Genomic DNA, 6,000 nt, shown 5'->3' with positions numbered 1-6,000 from the left:
GTTTGCCAAAAGGCACCTAAAGGACTCTCAGAATATGAGAAACAAGATTCTCTGGTCTGATGAAACCAAGATTGAAATCTTTGGCTTGAATGCCAAGCGTCACGTCTGGAAGACGGGGGTTGTTTTTCAGCGGCAGGGACTGGGAGACTAATCAGGATCGAGGGAAAGATGTATAGAGAGTATAGAGAGATCCTTAATGAAAACCTGCTCCAGAGCGCTTAGGACCTCAGACTGGGGCGAAGGTTCACCTTCCAACAGGACAACGACCCTAAGCACACAGCCAAGACAACGCAGGAGTGGCTTCGGGACAAGTCTCTGAATATCCTTGAGTGGCCCAGCCAGGGCCCGGACTTGAACCCGATCTAACAAGTTCCTTGGTGTACACATCACTGACAAACTGAAATGGACCACCCACACAGACAGTGTGGTGTTGAAGGCGTAACAGAGCCTCAGAAGGCTAAATACATTTGGCTTGGCACCTAAAACCCTCACAAACTTTTACAGATGCACAATTGAGAGTATCCTGTCGGGCTGTATCACCGCCTGGTATGGCAACTGCACCGCCCGCAACCGCAAGGCTCTCCAGAGGGTGATGCGGTCTGCACAACGCATTTCCGGGGGCAAACTACCCGCCCTCCAGGACACCTACAACACCCGATGTCACAGGAAGGCCAAAAAGGTAATCAAGGACATCAACCACCCGAGCCACTGGCTGCTCACCCCGCTATCATCCATAAGGCGAGGTCAGTACAGGTGCATCAAAGCTGGGACAGAGAGACTGAAAAACAGCTTCTATCTCAAGGCCATCAGACTGTTAAACAGCCATCAGTAGCACATTAGAGGCTGCTACCTATAGACATAGACTAGATATCACAGGCCACTTTAAAGAAATGGAACACTAGCCACTTTAATAATGTTTACATATCTGCATTACTCATCTCATATGTATATACTGTATTCTATACTACTCTACTGTATCTTAGTCCATGCCACTTTAACATCGCTTGTCCATATATGTGTATATATTCTTAATTATTTCCTTACTTCGATTTGTGTGTATTGGGTATATGTTATGAAATTGTTAGATTTTAGTTGTTAGATATTACTGCACTGTCGGAGCTAGAAGCACAAGCATTTCGCTACACCCGCAATAACATCTGCTAAACACGCGTATGTGACCAATAAAATCTGATTTGATTTGAGAGACCTGAAAATAGTTGTGCTGCAATGCTACCCATCCAACCTGACAGAGCTTGAGAGGATCTGCAGAGAAGAATGGGAGAAACTCCCCAAATACAGGTGTGCCAAGCTTGTAGCGTCATACCCAAGCGGACTCGAGGCTGTAATCGCTGCTGATATTTCCATTGTTATTTTTTTTATACATTTGCAAATATTTCTAAAAACCTGTTTTTGCTTTGTCATTATGGGGTATTGTGTGTAGATTGATGAGGGGGAAAAAACAACAATTTAATCCATTTGAATAATATAATGATAATAATAATATGCCACTTAGCAGACGTTTTTATCCAAAGCGACTTACAGTCATGCGTGCATACATTTTTGTGTATGGGTGGTCCCGGGGATCGAACCCACTACCCTGGCGTTATAAGCGCCGTGCTCTACCAGCTGAGCTACAGCCTTATTTTAGAATAAGGCTGTAACGTAACAAAATGGGGAAAAAGTGAAGGGGTCTGAATACTTTCCGAATTCACTGTACATAATCAATAATAGGGATGTTGAGACTGACAGTAGATCAATAAAACACACACACATGCACACACCCTTGTACAGTCGTCAATAACTCAAGGTGATACATGAAAAACTAACGTCAGAACATTAATATCTCAGTGTTTGTGTCTATGACAGTTATTGAGACATCTAGGCCGACATTCTCCTCATCTAAACGCCGTCCCACAAAAAATGTGATGGCAGATTCTGCATTGCATACCTACAGGTATTTCACTCTGCGATACATTGTGTTACACATCCCTTGTCAAATACTAACCTCATCCCAAATGTCCTATCTCGTTTTACTCCTGAATGTTATCAGGCTAGATTTAAGCAATAAGGCCCGAGGGGGTGTGGTATATGGCCAATATACCATGGCTAAGGGCTGTTCTTAGGCACAACGCAACGCCAATCAGCATTCAGGGCTCAAACCACCCAGTTTATAGTTAAGCAATAATGCCTGAGGGGGCGTGGTATATTGCCAATATACCACGGGTGTGGGCAGTTCTTACGCACGACGCAACGCGGGGTGCTTGGATACAGCCCTTAGCCGTGGTATATTGGCCATATACCACAAACCCCGAGGTGCCTTATTCTTATTATAAAATGGTTACCAACGTAATTAGAGCAGTAAAATAACTTTTGGTCATACCCGTGTTATATGGCCTGATATACCACGGCTGTCAGCCAATCATCATTCAGGGCTCAAACCACCCAGTTTATAATTAAGGATATTCCACCTCTGATCTCTGGTCTATGTAGTTTAACCACAAACCTCTGATCTGTAGTCTTTCTTCTAGATTTCTAATTCTAACTTTTGATTTGTCTTAAGTCCTGGTCTCTGTTCTGTCCATACTGACATAGTTAGGGAGGGAGAGAGAGAGAGAGAGAGAGAGAGAGAGGGGAGGGAGAGAGAGAGAGAGAGAGAGAGAGAGAGAGAGAGAGAGAGAGAGAGAAAGAGAGAAAGAGAGAGAGAGAGAGAGAGAGAGAGAGAGAGAGAGAGAGAGAGAGAGAGAGAGAGAGAGAGAGAGAGAGAGAGAGAGAGAGAGAGAGAGAGAGAGAGAGAGAGAGAGAGAGAGAGAGAGAGAGAGAGAGAGATAAAAGGAGATAACTGTGTTGTATGTTAACTCTGGTATCTGTGCGGCAGACACTGTGGGCTCTATTTTAACAAACATAACGCAATGGCAAATTTTAGCGCTGGCGATAGCGTTATAGGTTCAGGGGTGTGTCAGAAATATTTGTGCTATTTTCACAACCGGAATTATGCGCGCAGCAGCATGGTTTTGATGAACAAACAAGTTGTGGGTGTGTCGAGGCTTGGCCCCTCACTGGCCAATCGTGCTCCATGGCTAAATATGTGGTTTCTTCAAGTTGTGTATTTACAGTCTTTTATGTATTGCGTTGTCATCAACTCCAATTCGAATGTTAGTCCATTATAGCCTAGTTCGTTAAATAGCCTGCCCCATATTTGCTAAATATCATGAACATGTTTGCAGTCCACATTGTTCTAATTGCATTGTTTCAATATAGAAACACATTGTTAAACATAGGCTATTGCATTCGCACTGATATAGGGGCTAGGCCTACTGTAAATTGCAGTCTGGACATGCCAAACGTAGTCAATAAGCCAGATTAAATTCACTAGACTATTGATAAGGCCTAAAAAGACAGTGTATAATTGGAATAAAATTGGAATAAAAACGAAACATCAACTTGTTTTAAATAGTCATGTCTAAACACAGATACACGCACCATAATTGCTCCCAGTGGGTGTATAATTCAGACAAGGCAACATAGACTATGGATGGTTTTATGCACTTTTCACAGGAGCTGGATAAAGGTCCACTCACTGTTATACTGCTCGCAAATGTAATGTTTTGTAAACATAATGGAACCATCTTACAGATCATATTTGCACTTCTCCAGAAATAGCAGATGAAATTGCATTGCATTCGAGCCATGTACGTTCTCACCATAAACCCATGGACGGTGAATCTTTCAAATAAGTTAGTTTTTTAATCAAATGAAACAAAAAACAATCAATCTGTTTTTTTTAAACCAACAACAATATTTCTAAATAGGATGTGGTCAGAAGCATGATATCATAAATCGCTTCTCTCCTTCCATGGCACTGTTTACACACGTAGGGCTAAATGTCTTTACGAATAACATTTGCACGTCTATACAAAATACGAGGCAAATTATCAAAACAATCCTTGGTTGATATGGCATTATAGGAAGACTGAATAGTTTGGACTGGAGGAGCATGTCTTTGGTAAACGGACAAGGGGCACTCTTTGAACATGGGGAAGGATAGCCTACTTGAACAAGCGAAATGCAGGTTTGTAAATTATGAATAATGAAAAAGCATGAGGGCAAAAACATCCAAAATATTTCAGTGCACTAGACCATTTAAAACCCCTTTGTTTAAGGCTACTTTTGGCTAATGGATAAAAAGATGTACCTATGTGATGCTGCTAAATCAGCCTTGATTAAGGGGAGGGTAGGCTATGCTTGGTTTTTAATCAAACTAAACGAAATGGGGGGAAACCAATCGTTTTTTTTATGTCTAAACACCGGCACAAAGGGCACATTTCTCCTTCCATGGGCACTGTGTGTCATGGCTGGATAGGCTGCGCTTCCGCTCTCAAAGTCCATGCCATTATCAACTGCGTTACCGTTAAAACCTGCTTTTGTGGGTCTTAAAACTTCCCATTAGCACTGCATGAAATTGTCACTTTTGCGCTTGTTTTTACAGACACACCTCAAATATTGCCACAGCAAGCGAGCTGGTGTTAGACAGGTAAATTGCCGAACCTGGCATAAGGGCTGGAAAATGACAGTGCGACAGTTTTATACATGACGAAATTGCAAACTAACGTGGGTTTGATACTTATAGAGCCCTATGTCTGTGTTCCTTCCCTACACTGACAGACAAACTGCTTCTGGCAATCTCACTCTCAATTCCCTCTCAAAACTGTTAAGTGCTCATACACATACTGTATATTATAAAATGAACCATACATTATAAGTTATGGCCTATACTGTATATGTGTTTTGGCTACTCTAAGTTATGGCTTTATATAAGTGTTATGGCTACTCTTAAGTGATGTCCTATATGCACTCTGTGCCTCATGCAGCACGTACTCTAAATACATTACATTATATTATATACTGAGCTCTCTGCATAGCTGTCAGGCTGTATCAGACTGTGTCAGGCTGTGTCAGACTGTCTCAGACGGTGTTAGACTGTGTCAGACTGTGTCAGGCTGTGTCAGACTGTGTCAGGCTGTGTCAGACTGTGTCAGGCGGTGTCAGGCTGTGTCAGACTGTGTTAGACTGTGTCAGACTGTGTCAGGCGGTGTCAGACTGTGTCAGGCTGTGTCAGACTGTCTCAGACTGTGTTAGACTGTGTCAGACTGTGTCAGGCCGTGTCAGACTGTGTCAGGCTGTGTCAGACTGTGTCAGGCGGTGTCAGGCTGTGTCAGGCTGTGTCAGACTGTGTCAGGCTGTGTCAGGCTGTGTCAGGCTGTGTCAGGCTGTGTCAGACTGTGTCAGGCTGTGTCAGGCTGTGTCAGACTGTGTCAGGCTGTGTCAGACTGTGTCAGGCTGTGTTTCCGTAATATAATGTCCTGATAATGGCAAGGTGAGTTAGCTGGGGGAAAGATATACTGAATGCAATATGCACGCACACACGCACGCACACACACACACACACACACACATACATACCTATGAGAGACAGCACTCCATAACTTTACTCTAGAAATTCATTTTGTTCCCTCTCAGGAACGTTATTGATTCCTGGTTTTTCCATATGTGTACATCACTCTGTAGCTTTGGTGCTGCAGTGATGAGCGTGTGTGTGTGTGTGTGTGTGTGTGTGTGTGTGTGTGTGTGTGTGTGAGTGTGTTTTACGAGTGCCATGCCCCTGTGTAGCAGACAGTGTTGGCTGTGTTCAGGCTGTCAAGCGGGTGAGAGGAGATGGGGATCGTCAATCGTATGGAGCTGTGTTTGGTGTGTGTGTATGTGTTGGAGGGGTTGTGTGCGTGTGTGCGTGCGTGTGTCATTCAAGTGTGTGTGGCCTTGTGTGTGCAAGTAGAACCCCAAACACTTGAATGACATTCCACACACACATTGTCACACAGACACACACTCTCTCCTGCCGGTCTGTGTATAGATTTACGCCAGCTGTAACTGGCTGTGTGTTTTATGGTACAGGTGTCACGACCTGTATGTCTGGATGAGGAGGTGTGTGAGCTACGATTTATG

At 43.5% G+C, this 6,000-nt stretch overlaps 1 protein-coding gene across 1 annotated transcript in view; it reads left to right on the top strand.

Annotated features, from left to right (window-relative positions):
* The window catches only part of kif26ba (kinesin family member 26Ba), a 183,242-nt gene that overhangs the window by 78,885 nt on the left and 98,357 nt on the right, over positions 1-6,000 (top strand). The window lies entirely within an intron of this gene.

Source organism: Coregonus clupeaformis, chromosome 25 (genome assembly GCF_020615455.1).
Source record: "Coregonus clupeaformis isolate EN_2021a chromosome 25, ASM2061545v1, whole genome shotgun sequence".
Classification (NCBI taxonomy): Eukaryota; Metazoa; Chordata; class Actinopteri; order Salmoniformes; family Salmonidae; genus Coregonus; species Coregonus clupeaformis.
This window is presented reverse-complemented; position numbering and strand designations above follow the sequence as displayed.